Source organism: Eretmochelys imbricata, chromosome 11 (assembly GCF_965152235.1).
Source record: "Eretmochelys imbricata isolate rEreImb1 chromosome 11, rEreImb1.hap1, whole genome shotgun sequence".
Taxonomy (NCBI): domain Eukaryota; kingdom Metazoa; phylum Chordata; order Testudines; family Cheloniidae; genus Eretmochelys; species Eretmochelys imbricata.
In genome coordinates, this window is record NC_135582.1 from 49,519,905 (window position 1) to 49,540,377 (window position 20,473).

The following is a 20,473-nucleotide window of genomic DNA, read 5'->3' on the forward strand; positions in this document are numbered from 1 at the left end:
CCATTTTTTATTCCTGCTAGCCCTGCCAAGTCAACAGAGCTAAAGTTTCTATTCCATCTATTGTGTCCTTCACCCAACTGATTACTACATTGCAGCCAATTATATCTCTGCACAGCCACTGAAGTCAATGACTTCAAGATCATTCATGATTTCCACAATTATATTTAATCAGTGTCATTAGAAATTCTACACATATAAGCTTGTCTTTCATTGTTTATTTTAGCAGGTATACACACCAATGTCTTATTTACTGTTGTCCAGATGATTTTGTACTTTCTAGAGATAAGCGAAAAAAAATCTATGTTTATATTTCTCTGTAATGATAGAGAGAGAGATGTATAAAACACTACACATATTTCCATTTTAAAATGTTGTGTGCTATCATAGTTAATAAACTGTAACCATTTACATATCTAATTTAAATCCTCTTATCATACATTTAAATTACAATAAGTCACATCATCTTGATAGTAAAAATGAATTTTTAAAGTTGAAGATGTTAAATATTAAAGTTGCAGTCTTGTTCATATTTGACATACAATTTTCTTTTCTTTGTTAAGAAACACATAACCAAAGCTAGAATTACAGATATTTGTAGGATTGCTGCTATGACTTTTTTTGGCAAATTGTGGTATCAATAAAAATGATGCATCCAATCTATTCCTAGGTCCTAGTCCATGTGCATTGGCTGATCTTTACTGAAGGCTGTAGTCTAGATTTCCCCAAGTAATATTTCTAATATATAAATCAAAATTGCAATTCCACAATTCACTTTAGCTGGATTGCTTTTGCACAGCTCCTCACCAAATAACCTGGGGACCTTATACCTAAAGAAAAAATATTGGGAAAATCGTTAGCTAATACAGTCTGAAATATGGGGTATGGTGGTGGCAGGCTAAGCTTTTATCTGATCATGAACTATAGACTTTCAAAGAAATAATCAAATAGATAATTGCAATAACTAAGCTTAAAAGTGAACAATTTTCTCTTGAACATTGGGTCATATTATCTGTTATAGCCAAGTCATGCTCAGCACTGCACAGTGATATGATCATCAGGGACCTGGCTACAAATCACGGATTCTCTACCTCCTGCCTGTGGCCCTGCCCAGGTAAAATCTCTTAGGCAGTCCTCCTGCTCAGCACCTGGCATACCCACCTTCTGCCATGGACAAAAAGGAGGGGATGGAGGGCAGGAGTTCCTACACTGGGGACATTGTCATGGGGGGTGGAATTCTCAGGTGTCCATATCCAGCCATACTGTGCCAACAGAATGGCACAAAGGGGATGGATCCTGTGAGAATCTAGCTCTTAGAGCTTTGTAAATCGTTAAACCTAGAAAAATACTAACTGACAGAAGGGAGAAATTTTATATATATATATAATTAAATATGACAAAATAGATACTTTGCCGCAAAAGGCTGATGTGTTTTAAAGCAATGCATGATTACAAGCACTTTTAAGGGCTTTTTGAAGGGAACAACAAGCTGTATAAAAAAAGAAAAAGGAGAGTGATGTGATTTTGTTTGAGTTTTACATATAAAAAAGCCAAGATTTCACTATTTCCATCCAGCATTGTAGGAGAATACGGTTCACATTCAGTTAAGTTAGTCGTTGTTCTAATAAGACAGGTTTCAGAGTAACAGCCGTGTTAGTCTGTATTCGCAAAAAGAAAAGGAGTACTTGTGGCACCTTAGAGACTAACCAATTTATTTGAGCATAAGCTTTCGTGAGCTACAGCTCACTTCATTGGATGAAGTGAGCTGTAGCTTCCGTTCTAATAAGAGAAAACAATGAAATAATAGGCTGGGGTTTTATAGCCAAATTGTGTTGGTAAGCATCAAGAAAAGCTTTTATATTTCCTTTAAGCAACATTTATTAGAAGCTTAGCACCTGCGGTAGGGAAAGTGATGTAGGGTCAGCGTGTGCCACTTACAACAAAAAGGAGTCACTGAATCAGTCGCACAGGATATGTCTGCACTTCAAAGAACAACCTGCAACTGACCCGTATCAGCCGACTCAGGCTCCCAGGGCTCAGGCTGTGTGGCTGTTCCATTGCTCTGTAGACTTCTGAGCTCGGGCTCAAGCCCTGGGACCCTCCCACCACGCAGACTCCTAGAGTCAGGGCTCCAGCCTGAGCCTGGAAGTCTACACTGCAATTACACAGCTCCTTAGCCTGAGCCCCACAAGCCCAAGTCAGCTGGCACGGGCCAGCCATGGGCATCTAATCGCTGTGTAGACACTCCCAGAGACTGGGTTTGGAAGTGTAAGGAGGGTATTTTTCATTCTCCAAGTGATGCATGACTAAAAGACATGCCTATTTCTCACACCTGCTGGGAGGGCTTTTCAGTGGGTGTTTTCAAGATGATAAAACTGTAAGGGCTCAGTTGTGTTATTAAGGTGCCCCCATGAGTAAAGAGTGCTGCTGAGCTGACCTGATTTGGGCAATGGCAGGATATACAGCCCAGCCAACATCAATAGCACATAGATGGAAAAAGCAGAGGCTTAGGGGTGAGTCATGATACCAGAGGTGCTCAGTTACTATGATGATAAATAATCTAATTAAAAATCTAGAAAGATCGTCCTCGCTGCATTTGTCATGGTTGGTACCCCAGGGTCACTAGGAACGAGCAGGCCTATGCATGGGGTTCCACAGAGACAGCGAATGTCACTGGTCCCCGTTCAGGGAAAGCGAGGGAGGGAAAGGGTGTGTGTCTCCTATCACACGTTTGAGAAAGGGCCAGCCACAGCCTGGCCCACAATACACTTTTGACCTGATTGGTTAGCCAAAATTCAGGGTCTAATGAGTTGTTCCAGTTAGGAGGAAAAATTAGTGATGGAGTCTGTTTCTTTCTCTATTTATTTACAAAGAATATATGAAGTTCTGTTTCCCTGAACATAGCAAGAATCAAACGCCAAGACAGCACTTTTGCTCACAATCCCAAGCCCCTTATCTAATAAACACTTAGCCCAAAAGCTCCTTGCTTTTTTCAGGGTCATATACCCAGAACTTTTGTGTCCTTCGCTTTTTCTGCTCCTACTTTTCTCATGGTCTCCCAAACTGTCACAAAACAATAGCTGGTGAACCCCTCCACCCACAGGTGCCTTGCATGCACCTTTGTTTTGGGTAGAGACATGCCTGTATTTGGGTAGTACTCCTATTGTTTCAGCTACCTGGTTACATAAAGGAGCTTAATGGCCGCTTTACATTTATCTTTAATGAAAGACAGCTATTACACTTGATAGCTTCAAAGAGCTTTAACCCATCCATAGCAATACCTTGAGCCATTATCACATGGCTTTGCATGGACACTTCCATTCATTTTCCTTTTCATCACATCTGCAGCATCACTAGGGAACACCTAGCAACTGCACTCAGGATCTGGGGCATCTCTGCCTATATACCCAATTGAGAGCCTGCTGACAGAAGAACTTTCTTCTTTATCCTACTGCCTGCAGGCAGCATATGTCCTCCAGTTCACCTACCCCAGATCTAAATGTATGGAGGGCAGTAGGATTCCTTAAGTGGCCCCCTTTCAAAGAGGGTAATGGGAGAGAAAAGTCATACAGAACCCCATGGAAGTGGATGGAGTCATTCAGGTGTGGGGATTACATATAGAGCGTGTTAGAATAGCTTTGTTTTCTTACCACCAAAACTTATCAGAATGCTGCTTTTGACATCTCTTGAAGCCAGGCCCATCAAAAGAAATCTGGGGGCCGGTTTCATCACGTTCACTGGAACCCCACTCCCTCCTACTTCACCCCCATTTCATCCCAGTTCCAGATGTTTTAGGGGTGGCCCTGAGCTCGGGGCCTGATACAACTGTCCCTCTCCTTCCACCCCTTTCCCCCACCTCTTGTCAGCCATGCTCGCAGCTGCAAGTCACATTAGCTGTGAAGCTAAGAGAGCCTAGAAGGGTATGACACTGTCAGACTCTTTACTCTGCAAATGGCACTGAGTTTGGACAGTATTTCTTGGGATCCAGTCCTTCATTTACATAAACACACATCTCAACATGGCCCACAGCTCCAGGCTAGCACCTTATGCTTGTAAACCGGGAAATTATTAATGATTATTGCCTGGGATGTGCTGTTCTTCAGGAAGCTATGGTAGCATTGTTGGTTTATTTCAACAGAGAACCCATTTGTTTTGGATGTTTCCAATAATTTATTGATAATGTTATTTTATTCCATGCGACGAACAACGTGTTTCTCGTTACCTGTTTCACACAGGTTATCTGGGGAAAAAAAACATATAGTAAAGCATTTTCAGTCGGTTGGTTATTTAGACGCACACTGGAAAACAGCCCCGTTTCAACCTGATGGCAGAAGTATTTATTCTCCATTTGCCTGATCCAGCACAGCAAAACAAAGTGTGCTGCTAGCATTTTTGCCTAGGGGCCAGAGGCTTTATATTGTAGTTAATGGGCCACCTACAAACAAAAAATTAATTTGGCAGGAACTCACTGACGTTGTGGAAATCAGAAAAGCATGATCCATGGTGAAAGGAATTAATCCAATGTACAGAGAAATAAAAGTTCAGTTGTCTGTAGGACAAGAAGTCTGGCAGACAGAAAGTGAGACACACAAAGCCATTTTAGAGAATACGCCTGTGAAAATCTGGAAAGAGTGCACACAATGTAGCAGCTAACATTTTAACTGGGGACCAGGGCTGAGAGGAAAATTTAGCCAATTAGTAGACCTCTGGACTGTTCAAGAGGGTCATCAACTTCTTTTACATGGATCAGGTGTGGAAAACTGTTTACACGGCCCTAATGTAAAGCTTCTAACGTTTCATGACATAGATGAGGGATGTGTTTGTTTGAACTGAGGATAAACCAAAGAATTTGTTTACTGTATAAGATTTGGTTTCAGCGTCTGTAACAGTACATATGAGAATATGGAAGCTTCCCTGTCTTCTGATAGAGAAGTAGCATCATGCTCTTTCTGTGCACATGGTTGGTCTCAGTGGAATAGCAATACTTTCTCAATCCTGAGAAGTTAGTGAATTTGAAGCACTAGACAACAGCACTGTGTAGAATTTCATTGAGAGTGCCTTAGGAAAAAATGGGGGGGGGGGGAGAACAGAGAAACCTCGGGTCAATTTACAAAGAAGGTTTAGTAATGCAAAAGAGATTAATTTTGTAAGCATTTGGACAAACATAGGTTTTAAAGTTTGGTTTCTTGGTCCCAGTTGTGCAGACTACTGGCTGAATTGTAAAACAGCACAATGCTTTAGTGATAAATGGAGGAAAATTTGAACATGTCATGTACATTTCAGAAATAGTTTGGAAAGTAGGACCTAAAATGTTAAGGCCCGAAATCTGCAAATAGATCTGTGGGGTTTGAAGGTTTTTCCTGTATAGATCTGATTGTGACTGGGGCCAAAGACAGCTAAAAACATGTTGAACATAAATCTGAGAGATAATTTGACCTAGCGAAGCATTGCCTCTCATATTGTCATAAAACAATTTGCCTTTACATAATCCTCATCATATTGGAAAGGAAACTGCAGAATTAGATATACCTATCTGTAAAAACCGATCTTTCATTAATTATGCTAGCCCTATGTTTTTAGCTTTAGTTAGCTTTTATCTAACTATTTTGACATAGTGAGGCAATAGCTTTGCTTAGTTTCTTTAAGCCCTATTAATTTTGACTATAACACACTACTGCAGTTTTTATACCGCCAACTGAAGCATGAAGTCTAAATTCTTTTTAGTACTGTGAAATATTACCTGATCAAAAGCATTTACTAGCAATATCAAAAAGTCAAAGTTAAAAGAGGAAAAATAGATGGCAGAAATAACTATGAAGTAGCAAGGCATTGGATAGTTAAATGGCTAAGTTGAACAATATATGGTCTTCATGGTGACTTTTACTTCCAGGAGCAAATACTTATTACTAAGCATCACGCATGCTACCCTGAGCAGTCCCACTGACTAAGGATATGTCTACCTTTTAAACTGAAAGTATAATTTCCAGTTTGAGGAGACCACTCAGCATTGCTCTGATGAAGCTAGCATGCCAAACATAGAAGTGTAGCCTAGCCTCATGGCACAAATGGTGGGAGGGGCTAGCCACCTGAGAATATACCTAGGGTCTTGGATGGGATCATACTCAGGGCTACACTTCTATTTTTAGCGTGCTAATTCAATCAGAGCTAAGGTGGGTATGTCTCCTCAAGTTGGAAATTATACCACCAGCTCAAAGTGTAGATATACCCTCAGCCAATGGGACTACTCATAATAGTGTTTGCAGGATTGGGCCCAAATGCAACCACTGAGATAGCACAGGGAATAGTCCAAATATACTATTGTACTTTTTCTGGTTTGGTCCACTGAATGGCTAACTTTCCAACTGACAATATTTAGTTGCGTTTTGTAAATATTTCAGCCTTTTCATACAAATTAGAACGAGGGGAAAAAAAACAATTAGATCATACGGTCCATCTTCCTTCTAATGGAAGATTACTCCCAACTGCATAATTTCTAGCATTTCTCCACTCTAGCAATTAATGTCCAAGATAATCTTTATTTTTTAACAACTTGCCTCTCCTTATACAAGTTAATAATTTATAAGTAAATATATAGATATTATAGAAATAAAATAACTGTCAACATCTCCTTTTTCCTGTAATATTCAGGCATCGTAAAATAGAACAAATCTAACAGGATTTGAATCTGAAATCTTTTTTGATGAAAGTTCACCACTTTATCCGCTCCAAGCTGAATTATGCCCTCCAATGCTGCTATGGAGCCCTATTATCATATTAGGAGATGCAGGAGAAAAAGAAGGCCAGGGGGGATTACCTCAAATTAGGCTCCTAGGGTAAATATTTCAAAAGGACGTAAGACCCAGATTTTTAAAGGTATTTAGGCATTGCTGAGCTGAGAGTTGCAATGTGAAACTGATGTAGGAGCCAATATCTCATTTTCCAAAGTGATTTAGGAGACTAAATGCCATCAACCGTCAATGGGATTTTGGCTCCTAAAGTGCCGATAATCCTTTTGAAATGAGATTTAGGCTCCTACATCAGTTAGGCGTTGCAGCACACAATGCAACGACTTCTAAATATCTTCCAAAAAACTGAGCCTAAATGACTTAGAAGCCTAAATCCTATTGATTTTCAATAAAACATAAGCACCTAAATGCTTAAGTCACATCTGAAAAGGGGACCTAGATGCTTCTGAAAATTTTACCCCACTGCCCATATTTAGGCTTCTAAGTAAACGGACAGATTTTCAAGAATGCCGAGCCCCCACAGACTCCATTGAAGTGCACTTGGTGGCCAGGTTTTTTCCTTTACTTTCAGCCAGATGTTCCAAACTGAGTAGGCCAAGGGCTGGCACACAGGAAACAGGAGTAGACTTTAACATAGGATCATCATCCAAGCTAGACTCCATTTCAAACCAACCGCAAAATGAGAGAAAAAAGAGGATGGGAGAATTGACCCTCTACTTTAAGGGTAACTAAGGTATTCTCTCAACTACAGGTTTGATTCTGCTAGGTAAAATTACTGTTTTCCACAGGGCCCTTTAATATCTCCCTTTCTTCCACCTCCTCCTATTCCCTTCCAACACACCCCTTCCAAGTCCCTCTCCATCCCAAGGCATCCTGTGCATCATTCCCTCTGCCTGTTCCACCATATGTCCCAGCTAGCTAAGTCAAGGAGGGGCTGGGGCAGATCCTGCTGAGCAGGCAGGCGCCCATCAACTCTATTTGACTCTTCCTCGGCCACCTCTGCATATTTACTTCACAGATAGCAAGGATCATCCATGAGCCCACTCTGCAGCTAGACAATTAGGGTGCGTGGTTTGAAGTGGAGGGGATGTGAGGATGGCCCAGGGGAGAGATCCAATCTCTGGCCTTTTGATTACTCAGCCAAGCAGGGGAGCAGCTCCCAGTGGGTGAGAGGTCGTCAATGATGTTCTCATGCATCGCAGCTGAGCTGGAAGTTTTGGGGGTGAAAAAGATCCTCTTGCTCCTCCCAAACTGCAGGTGCCTCCACCTTCATCCTTCAAAGAACTACCATATTCAGCACTAATTAGCATCCTCATTGACAAACTTGGAAGGAAATAGGTATGAAAACAAATAATCTTTAAGCTTTCAAGTACCTACAGATAATATCTAAAAACATTATTGGCACAGTACTGGGAAACCTCCACCGCCATAGAGAATTTCTGTTTTGAAAGCTGCCCAGCCAGCACCTATAAAGAGTATTAAATTCAACTGAGGGACAGTGCTTGTATATCAAGTTGGGGTTTAAATCTCTTATAGGACTCCCTGTAATGTTCACTCTCCCAGTGTGCCAACATTTTTGTTGCAAATGCTTAGAGATAATTTTGCTTCTTCAGTCTTGTCATTAAAACTTCTTCTCCTATACAAATTCCATGAGAAAAACCACAGACTGCTCTCTTCCAGAAGATCTTATCATATATTAATGGAGTCATAGAATCACAGAATATTAGGGTTGGAAGAGACCTCAGGAGGTTATCTAGTCCAATGCACTGTTCAAAGCAGGATCAACACCAATTAAAGCATCCCAGCCAGGGCTTTGTCAAGCCAGGCCTTAAAATCCTCTAAGGATGGAGATGCCACCACCTCCCTAGGTAACCTGTTCCAGTGCTTCATCACCCTCCTAGTGAAATAGTGTTTCCAACAAATGAGACCATTGCTTCTTGTTCTGTCATCTGCCACCACTGAGAACAGCCTAGCTCCATCTTTTTTTGGAACCCCCATTCAGGTAGTTGAAGGCTGCTATTGAATTCCCCCCTCACTCTTCTCTTCTGCAGACTAAATAACCCCAGTTCCCTCAGCCTCTCCTCGTAAGTCATCTGCCCCAGCCCCCTGATCATTTTCGTTGCCCTCTGCTGGACTCTCTCCAATTTATCCACATCCCTTCTGTAGTGGGGGGATCAAAACTGGACACAATACTCCAGGTGCGGCCTCACCAGTGCCGAATAGAGGGGAATAATCACTTCCCTCGATCCTACTAATCCAGCCCAATATGCCATTGGCCTTCTTGGCAACAAGGGCACACTGCTGACGGTCTGTAGTTCCCCAGCTTCTCTTTCTTCCCTTTTTAAAATACAAGCACTATATTCACCTTTTTCCAGTCATCCGTGACCTCCCCCGATCGCCACGAATTTTCAAAGATAATGGCCAATGGTTCTGCAATCACATCAGCCAACTCTCTCAGCACCCTTGGATACATTAGCTCTGGACCCATGGACTTGTGCATGTCCAGCTTTTCTAAATAGTCCTTAACCTGTTCTTTCACCACTGAGGGCTGCTCACCTGCTCCTCATACTGTGTTGCACCCATCTGGGAGCTGCCTTGTCTATGAAGACTGAGGCAAAAAAAGCATTGAGTACTTCATCTTTTTCCACATTATCTGTCACTATGTTGCCTCCCCCTTCAGTAAAGGTCCCACACTTTCCCGGACCTTCTTCTTGTTGCTAACACACCTGTAGAAACCCTTCTTGTTATCCTTCACATCCCTTGCTAGCTGCAACTCCAACTGTGCCTTGGCCTTCCTGTTTACACTCCTGCATGCTCTAGCAATATTTTTATACTTCTAACTAGTCATCTGTCGAAATTTCCACTTCTTGTAAGCTTCCTTTTTGAGTTTAAGCTTACCAAAGATTTCACTGTTAAGCCAAGCTGGTCGCCTGCCATATTTGCTATTCTTTCTGCACATTGGGATGGTTTGTTCCTGCGCCCTCAATAAGGCTCCTTTAAAATACAGCCAGCTCTCCAGGACTCCTTGCCCCCTCATATTAGCCTCCCAGGAGATCCTGCCCATCAGTTCCCTAAGGGAGTCTAAGTCTGCTTTTCTGAAGCCCAGGGTCCGTATTTTGCTACTCTCCTTTCTTCCTTTTGTCAGAACATTAAAATGGAGAACTGCCTTTTTATTAGAATTTGGATTCTAAAAACCTTAAGCTTAGCCTTATTTCTGTGATTAGTCCATCAGGCAAAGAGGAAAGAAATTAGCAACACACTCTGCCAAGTGAATCAATATCTTTAATTAAAATTTTATCAGCTAAAAAAATTGAGTGCTTATTACTGAATGCTAACATGTTTACAGGATGAGATTTGATTGTTTATGTTAGTCCTTGCTTGGTTGATGAAAGACTGGGTCTAATATAAAATTAAAGTCTTCATTATTATTGTAGCTTGTCCTCCATTCAACATTTCCCTATGACTTCTTATTGCTCCTATACACCTCAATGGAAAAATAATGTAAGAAGGAGAAAGTGGTATTTCATCATTAATACACTTTTGGCCTCTTTATCAATACTATGCTGGAGATGGAAGTACAATCTTTTTAAAAGATTTGATGTGGGCAAGTTGCCAGATTTATCAATGGGATAGGAAGTACTATCTTCTATAGAGATGAACCAAGGAGCCACTATTCAGATCAGGATGAGGTTTAGAGTTTGTATTTAAGATCAAATCTAGAGCCAGGATTTGAGTACCCAAATACTGTTGGACCCTTTTCATGAGCTTTCAGCCCAGGCTTTATTTCATTTTTTGCCCCAAGCTATTTTATTTATAAAAGATGAATTACATATCTGAAAGTATAGATAGATATTGTAAATCATTTTTTAAATAATGAAAAGAAGCACAGAAGTGTGGCGGGGGAGGGGGGAGCAGGGGATTTCTGCCTTATTGACTTGCCATCTTGAATTGTGCTAACTAATTATGCTAAACAATCTGTCCCCCTTGTATTTAGCTGGGACATGGAGTACATTGGCCAGACCTGAAGAAGAGCTCCGTGCAAGCCCCAAAGCTTGTCTCTCTCACCAGCAGAAGTTGATCCAGTAAAAGACATTACCTCACTCACCTTTTATCTCTAATATCCTGGGGCCAACACGGCTGCCACAATAGTGCATATTTTGAATTGTGGAAGTTTCATGTGATCATTTTACTTTACAAAGTTTCCAGTATCCCCACTGAAACTGGAACAGGAAAATAGACCTTACAGTTTTGGACTTGACCTGGAACCAACACCATAAAGTTGAACTTATAACTAACGATTAAAAATTAAACCGATGCTTCCAGCCAAGATTAAATTCAAAGGGGTTCAGATTCAACATTCTGATTTTGGCAGAACAGTATTTACAATGAATCACTCTGGTAATTAAGCATAGTTAACAGCATACCTTCGGTTTCATGTCTCAAAATAGATCCAAAACAAAAAACCATGAACATATTGATGTGTGCACATAGGAAGACAGCATAGTCATGAGTGGGAATCAAACTTTAACACCAAAAGCACATGCCTCTACCGCTTGAGCTAGAAGCAAACTCCTTCTGTTCTCCAGCTGTATTGTCATCACAGCCAGTCTCTACAAGGAAAAAATGATCTTACATAAACACAACACAGCAAGTGCATCACACCTGCTCTGACAGTATGGGCAGGCATACTCCTTATTTTTGAATACCACAGAATCATAGAATATCAGGGTTGGAAGGGATCTCAGGAGGTCATCTAGTCCAACCCCCTGCTCAAAGCAGGACCAATCCCCAACTAAATCATCCCCGCCAGGGCTTTGTCAAGCCTGACCTTAAAAACATCTAAGGAACGAGATTCCACCACCTCCCTAGGTAACCCATTCCAGTGCTTCATCACCCTCCTAGTGTAAAAATTTTTCCTAATATCCAACCTAAACCTCCCCCACTGCAACTTGAGACCATTGCTCCTTGTTCTGTCGTCACTGAGAACAGTCTAGATCCATCCTCTTTGGAATTCCCTTTCAGGTAGCTGGAAGCAGCTATCAAATCCTCCCTCATTCTTCTCTTCTGCAGACTAAATAATCCCAGTTCCCTCAGCCCCTCCTCATAAATCATGTGCTCCAGCCCCCTAATCACTTTTGTTGCCCTCCACTGGACTCTTTCCAATTTTTCTACATCCTTTTTGTAGTGTGGGGCCCAAAACTGGACACAGTACTCCAGATGAGGCCTCACCAATGCCAAATAGAGGGGAATGATCACATCCCTCGATCTGCTGGCAATGCTCCCATTTATACAGCCCAAAATGCCGTTAGCCTTCTTGGCAACAAGGGCACACTGTTGACTCATATCCAGCTTCTTGTCCACTGTAACCCCTAGGTCCTTTTCTGCAGAACTGCTGCCTAGCCGCTCAGCCCGTAGTCTGCAGCAGTGCATGGGATTCTTCCGTCCTAACTGCAGGACTCTGCACTTGTCCTTGTTGAACCTCATCAGATTTCTTTTGGCCCAATCCTTTAATTTGTCTAGGTCCCTCTGTATCCTATGTAACACTCCTCCCAGTTTAGTGTCATCTGCAAACTTGCTGAGGGTGCAATCCATGCCATCTTCCAGATCATTGATGATATGCAATCCACGCCATCTTCCAGATCATTAATGAGGAGTACTATAACATCACTGTGTCTTAATTAACTTCCCAAGCTGCAAGTTTGAAGAAGTTTTTAATGTGCTACACCATAATTACTTTTTTTAAAAGGAAAGAGTCTGACACAAAATCTGTTTCATTATACAAAGGAGGGTCAGATTCTCAGTTGCTGTTAACCAGCATAGCTGCAGAAAAGTCAGTGAAGCTACATCTATTTGCACAAGCTCAGAATACGGCCCTGAATCTCTAAGGCCTGGTCTACACTCCGAGTTTATGTTGGATTTAGCACCCATCCACACAATTAAGCCATTTTTTTCGACATAAAGGACTCTTAAAACCGATTTCTCTACACTTCCCCAATGAGGGGATTAGCACTGAAATTGGCATTGCCATTTTAAAATTAGAGTTAGTGTGGACACAATTCAAAGGTATTGGCCTCCGGGAGCTATCCCACAGTGCACCATTGTGACCACTCCGGACAGCACTCTGAACTTGGATGCACTGGCCAGGTGTACAGGAAAGGCCCCAGGAACTTTTGAATCTCATTTCCTGTTTGGCCAGGCGAGCTCATCAGCACAGGTGACCATAAAGTCCCAGAATCGAAAAAGAGCTCCAGCATGGACCAAACGGGAGGTACTGGATCTGATCGCTGTATGGGGAGAGGAATCCGTGCTATTAGAACTACGTTCCAAAAGACGAAATGCCAAAACATTTCAAAAAAATCTGAGGCTATGAGGGACAGAGGCTACGGCAGGGACACAACACAGTGCCGCGTGAAACTTAAGGAGCTCAGACAAGCGTACCAGAAAACCAAAGAATCAAACAGATGCTCCGGGACAGAGCACCAGACATGCCTCTTCTACGCTGAGCTGCATGCAATTCTAGGGGGGGCCGCCAACACTACCTCACCTCTGTCCGTGGACTCCGATGATGGGGTACTCTCTGCCATGCCTGAGGATTTTGCGGATGGGGAAGATGAGGAGGAGGAGGGCGAGCTTGAGAAGAGCACACAGCACACCGTACTCCCCGACAGCCAGGATCTTTTTATCACCCTGACTGAAATACCCTCCCAACCCAACGAAGCCGGAGAAGGGACCTCTGGTGAGTGTACCTTTTTAAATATAATACATGTTATGAAAAAAAGTGTTTTTTAATGATTAAGTAGCCCTGATGACTTGGGATGCATTCATGGCCAGTACAGCTACTGGAAAAGTCTGTTAACGTATCTGGGAATGGAGTGGAAATCCTCCAGGGAAATCTCCATGAAGCTCTCCTGGAGGTATTCTAAAAGCCTTTGCAGAAGGTTTCTGGGGAGAGCAGCCTTATTCTGTCCTCCATGGTAGGACACTTTACCATGCCATGCTAGTAGCAAGTAATCTGGTATCACTGCATGACAAAGCCTGGCAGCGTATGGTCCCGGTGTTTGCTGGCATTCAAGCAACATCCGTTCTTTATCTCTCTGTGTTATCCTCAGGAAAGTAATATAGTTCATGGTAACCTGGTTGAAATAGGGGAATTTAATGAAGGGAACATTCAGAGGTGGCCGTTCCTACTGGGCTGTTTGCCTGTGGCTGAAAAGAAATCCTCCCACAGTTAACCGCGCGGTCCGGGAGGGGCGGGGGCACTGGCGCTGAGCTGTTTGCGTTTGGCTAGCAGGGATCTTCCCTGATACCAGCCACGTGGTGGGGGGAGGGGTAAAGCGATTATCCAAGAGAATTGGATGGGGCGGCTTAGTTTGTTTCTGCTTCTGCACGTTAACAGAAAAACTGCAGCACTAAATGGCCAACCCAACGTGCTTTGCTTGGTATGGGAGAGGAGGGCGCTGCTGTTATGAAGGCTGTAGAAGCCGAAAGACTATGGCTTACCATGGCCGCCTGCAAGTCGAATTCTGTTGCCTGGCGCTGCGTGTGTGATCTAACACCAAAGCCACAGGCACTCAATATAAGATGCAAAAATGTGACCTTGTACCAAAATCACATGTATGTAATACGAATAGCGTTGTTCACCGTGACAGAGTATAGCCATTGTTCTGTAAAATGTATCTTTTAAAATACTTCACTCCTTTTTTTCCTCCAGCAGCTGCAAATGTTTCAAGCCTCCCTCCTCCGTCCTAAAGGCTATCTCAGATAAGGTGGCGAAAAAAACGCACGCGCAATGAAATGTTCTCTGAGCTCATGCAGTCGTCCGGCACTGAGAGCTCAGCAGAATGTGTGGAGGGACACAATAGCAGAGGACAGGATGGTGGCCGATGAACGTGAGGAGAGGCGGCGGCAGGAAGTTCAGAGGAGGCATGAGGCAACGCTGGGGCTACTGCGGGATCAAGTGGACATGCTCCAGCATCTGGTGGAGGTTCACGAACAGCAGCCAGATCACAGACTGCTACTGCAGCCCCTGTTTAACCACCCTCCCTCCTCCCCAAGTTCCATCGCCTCCCGACCCAGACACCCAAGAACGCAGGGTGGGAGGCTCCGGGCACCCAACCACTCCACCCCAGTGGATAGCCCAAGCAACAGAAGGCTGTCATTCAATAAGTTTTAAAGTGGCCTTTTCCTTCCCTCCTACCCTCCTCCCACACCCCACCCGGGCTACCTTGTGAGTTATCTCCCTATTTTTATAATCAATTAATAAAGAATATATGTTTTTTAAACGATAGTGACTTTATTTCCTTTGCAAGCAAGTTGTGATCGAAGGGGGGAGGGTGGGTGGCTTACACGGAATTTAGTGGCAACCAAGGGGGCGGGGTTTCATCAAGGAGAAACAAACAGAAGTGTCACACAGAACCCTGGCCAGTCATGAAACTGGTTTTCAAAGCTTCTCTGATGTGCAGCGCTTTCTGCCGTGCTCTTCTAACCACTCTGGTGTCTGGCTGTGTGTATTCAGTGGCCAGGCGATTTGCCTCAACCTCCCACCCCGCCATAAACGTCTCCCCCTTACTCTCACAGAGATTGTGGAGCACACAGCAAGCAGCAATAACAGTGGGAATACTGGTTTCACTGAGGTCTGAGCGAATCAGTAAACTGCACCATCGACCGTTTAAACATCCAAATGCACAGTCTACTACCATTCTGCACTTGCTCAGCCTATAGCTGAACAGCTCCTTACTGCTGTCCAGGGTGCCTGTGTACAGCTTCATGAGCCAGGGCATTAAGGGGTAGGCTGGGTCCCCAAGGATAACTATAGGCATTTCAACATCCCCAACAGTTATTTTCTGGTCTGGGAAGTAAATCCCTTCCTGCAGCCATTTAAACAGACCAGAGTTCCTGAAGACGCGAGTGTCATGAACCTTTCCCAGCCATCCCATGTTGATGTTGGTGAAACGTCCCTTGTGATCCACCAGTGCTTACAGCACCACTGAAAAGTATCCCTTGCGGTTTCTGTACTGGCTGGCCCGGTTGTCCAGTCCCAAGATAGGAATATGTGTTCCGTCTATAGCCCCACCACAGTTAGGGAATCCCACTGCAGCAAAGCCATCTAGTATGACCTGCACATTTCCCAGAGTCACTACCTTTCATAGCAGCAGCTCAATAATTGCACTGGCTACTTGGATCACAGCATATCACACAGTAGATTTGCCCACTCCCAACTGATTACCGACTGACCGGTAGCTGTCTGGCATTGCAAGCTTCCACGGGGCTATTGCCACTCACTTGTTTTCTGGGACCAGAATCGGCATTCCACGGCATAAGCCTGCCCCAGTAACACTATGATCTCCAAATTGCTGGGGACTGCAGTTGTAGAGAAATCTGTATTCATGTCCTGATCACTGCGCCGCCGTCACCTCCTCGCCTGGTTTTTCAGGTGCTGGTTCTGCATAAACTGCACGATAATGCGCGAGGTGTTTACAATGCTCATAACTGCTGTGGTGAGCTGAACAGGCTCCATGCTTGCTGTGCTGTGGCGTCTGCTCGGGCAATCCAGGGAAAAGGGCACAAAACGATTGTCTGCCATTGCTCTGACGGAGGGAGGGGCGACTGACAACATGGCTTACAGGGAATTAAAATCAACAAAGGGGGTGGCTTTGCATCAAGGAGAAACAGAATGGCCCCCTCAAGGATAAAACTCAAAATCCTGGGTTTTGCAGGCCGTTGATTTCACGGAGGGAGGGAGGAAGGAAGGAGAAAATGAATACAAAACAAATCTGGTCTATTTCTTGTTTTGATCCACTTCATCTATCTTTATACATCTTGCTGGCAGAAGACAGTGCAGTATGACTACCAGCCATCATCGTCTCCTGGCTGCTCATTAGAAGATGGTGCAGTAGGACTGCCTGCAGGACTGAATCGCCATGAGACGAAACTTAAAAGGGAAATGACCTGGCTGAGTCACTCCCATGTTTGCCCAGGCACCCCTGACCGACATCACCGAGGTCGGGTACAAGAGCACCCTGGAGTATGGCGACGATGGCTACCAGTCATTCTGCAGTCTGCTGCCAAAAGGCAATGAGCTGCTGCTGTGTAGCAATGCAGTACCACATCTGCCAGCACCCAGGAGACATATGGTGATGGTGAGCTGAGCGGGCTCCATGCTTGCTGTGGTATGGCGTCTGCATGGGTAACCCAGGAAAAAAGGCGCAAAATGATTGTCTGCTGTTGCTTTCACAGAAGGAGGGAGGGAAGAGGGGTCCTGACAATATGTACCCAGAACCACCCGAGAAAATGTTTTTGCCCCATCAGCGTTGGGATTTCTACCCAGAATTCAAATGGGCGGCGGAGACTGCAGGAACTGTGGGATAGCTACCCATAATGCAACGCTCCGGAAGTCAACAGTTGTCTCGGTACTGTGGACGCACTCCACTGACTAAATGCACTTAGAGCATTTGTGTGGGGGGGGGAGACACACAATCGACTGTATAAAAACGCTTTCTACAAAACCAAATTCTATAAATTCGACCTAATTTCATAGCATAGACATGGCCTAAAAGACTGGCTTGTAAAAAATATATACACCCATATGTTAAGATGACACATCAGGGCTTCATTTTCTAAGTATTGTATAATGTTTTAACAGCATCTCTCTCATTGACATTAATGAGAGTCATTTGGCTAAAACCCTGAGCAATACATTGAAATTTTAGGCCTTTGGGTAAAGCTTTTAGCAGCTTCATAACTTGATTATACACAAGTTACATAAATATAAGTACAAGACCTCTATAACAAATGCAGACCTTTGTGCCATGATTAAGCTATTAGAGTTGCAGGTCAGATTTTCTGACAACCAGAGCAAGACAATTTCTGAGGGAATGTGGGAGAACACTCAGCTTCCTTTCCTCCATTTAACCTCCCTTTTTAAATGATGAATAGTTTGTTTTCAAAAGCCTCTCTTTGTACATCCTATTTCACCTACTAGCCTCCCATGTAGAGGTAGAATATTTAACCTGCTGCACTAAATCAGCATCCAGTGAAGCACCACTAGCCCCTGTCAGTGATCCTGGAGCTACTACTCCAGGTAGAGGTTTCACACATTAAAACAAACTCTTAGATGACAGCAGGAGCAGAATGAGTTAACGGATGCTTTAAACAAAACCTCATGCACCATTAGATGGTCAAAAATATCTGATTTTTTTTTTATTATTATTACAGTTTCAGTTAGTCACCCAAGAGCCAGAGACTCCATCTTAGAGCAGGATGTTTGATAAAAATCATGATGTCTGACAAGCATAATAGGACTGCTAGCAGGATCATTAAAACCCATCATGTACAGAAAAAGTAGCTGGGCCAGTGAAATGAGTAACAATTACAGAGGAAATCAAAGCCCATTGTACATAAAGGAGTTACTTTTTTTACTCAGCTTCTATAGCAGTCTAAAGATTGATTATCATCGAAAATAAGATGATGATGAAATTCTCCTTTGCCGACGCCCAAAATATCTTGTTCTGTGGGGCTATACCATATAGGTCTCTGCTCCTATTGTGTCTTCGGTGATGAGGGGCACACACCAGGAAGAATCACTGCCCTCTTCTCATACGAAAGATTTTTAAGGGAGCAAGAAGCCCTATAGCGTTAGCTGCCCTATATTTAAGTATAAAGGGGAAAGGCTGCAGCCACCAGCTAGAATTCCTTAAAACAGTTCACAAACAATCTGCATGGAAAGTCCCCTTTTCTGAGAATAAATGCACCACACATCTGAAGAGCATACATGTAATTGTGGCTCATGTGTCAGTGGGGAGGTATTGGAGTTGGATTTCATTATAACTGCAGTGTACTTTGTTTCATTTTAAAAATATACAGGGAGCGATTATGCCTGGCAATTATGGTGGGGAGAGAATTAGGATGCAGCATCCCTCTGCAGAGCCTGCATAAGTGCCCGGCAAAATTGTAGCTACTTCATTCTAGAGAACACAGGGACTGCTCCCTTGCTACTTCCCCAAGGTCACATGGCACCCCAAAAAGGGAAGGAAGGACGCTTTGCCCCCAGTAAACATTAACCAGAAGAGCTGGCTAGGTGCACAAGGTTAGGTAATAAGCTGACTTGTAGAGAGGGGCCCATCAAGTCACATCAGTAGTGTATGCTCCCACTCCTGGCCTGATTTTCATAACATCAAAAGCGATTTTGGAAAGAAAAGTGTCCAGCTTTAATTATAAAAGATACAAGACGCATTAAATAAACCCACATTGGTTATTATGGATTAATAACTTTATGCACTTCTCTAGTACCTTCCATCCACGTACCTCAGCGTACTTTACAAAGCTTTGTGAAGTTATCGTTCTCTATTATTTATACGGTGTCCAGAAATGTGCTAAGCACCATACCATACCAACAGGCAAGTACCATACCAACAGGCAAGAAGATAGGTTCCTACCCCATGGTCTAGATAGATATCAAGCAGGTGGAAGGACAGACAACAAGATTGAGGAAAAATACAGAACTAAGCCATTTCCCGTTGTTTGTTTTTTCATTAACCGTTGCCTACTTATCCTATTATTTTTTCTTGACAACTACAGCCATGTAGAACTTACTGGTTTTACTACATAGGATTTAATGCAAACCTCTTCAATTCTAATTGTGACAGTGACCCCGTGAATGGCTTAATTTTTCTGCCTTGAGGCTCAGTCTTGCCAAAATTCCAGGTATAGATCATTAAAATCAAAGGGAGTGTTTTGGTTTAGGTTGTTGTTTTTTAAAAAACTCAATATGTAATGTGGGTTAATGACAGAATGTAGCTTTTTGTATTCAATTGGCAAATATACTATGGACAACTGGGAAAAGCAGTTTGTTAGCTTCTGCCTTTAACCATTTGAAAAAGTCCCTAAAAGCAAACCAGCTATTTTTACAATTGAACTGTTAGGTTAAAAACTCCAGGTACTTACCAGACTATTAACAATATACTAAAGATCACATGCATTTAGAGTCACATAACCAGTAGTTCCTTATTAGACAGATTCTATCTACTACAGCACCATTGAAATACTTCAGGAGAACAGGCAATACGAGAAGAATTTATCTCAGACTTCATAATCCCTGCAGCACAGTTGACTAAATGCTGTGCAAATTGAGTTCTCTGCAGCTGGTCATACAAGCAAAGTTCATATAAACGTCTAGCAATTGCATTTTTTCTAGTGACAGCAGTTTCCATACACCTGAGCCAAATACCATAGAAGGCAATGGGATTCTCTCTCTTTACTTCAGTGGCCTTTGGATCAGCCGCTAGATGAGGTTTTGGGTTTTGGTTTTGGTTTTTTTACAGGGTTACTTGTACTGACAAAGGCTTCAAATACTAGAGCTTATCCAAGGGGAAATTACTTCATCCTCCCTGAATCCAAGTCAACGGGCAAACTGTAAAACTGTGCCAGTATCTTCTGGTTATTTTGGGATTTGTTTGTTTTTAATTCATTAATAATAGATAATACAAACTCTTAAACAACAGGAAAGCACGCTTGCCAGATTTACTCATGATCTATTTTTTGGCTTATTTGAAAGGCAGATGATCAGGATTGATCAGCAGCTATCAGCTTCGCAACAGGGAGGCATTGTGAAAGGATGGATTCAGTCACAGCAATGAATGCTGGTTACATCTCTCGATAAGACTGAATACATTAGGTAGATCAATGTGTACAAAATAATCATAGAATCATAATCTTTGGCGGAGACTGTCACA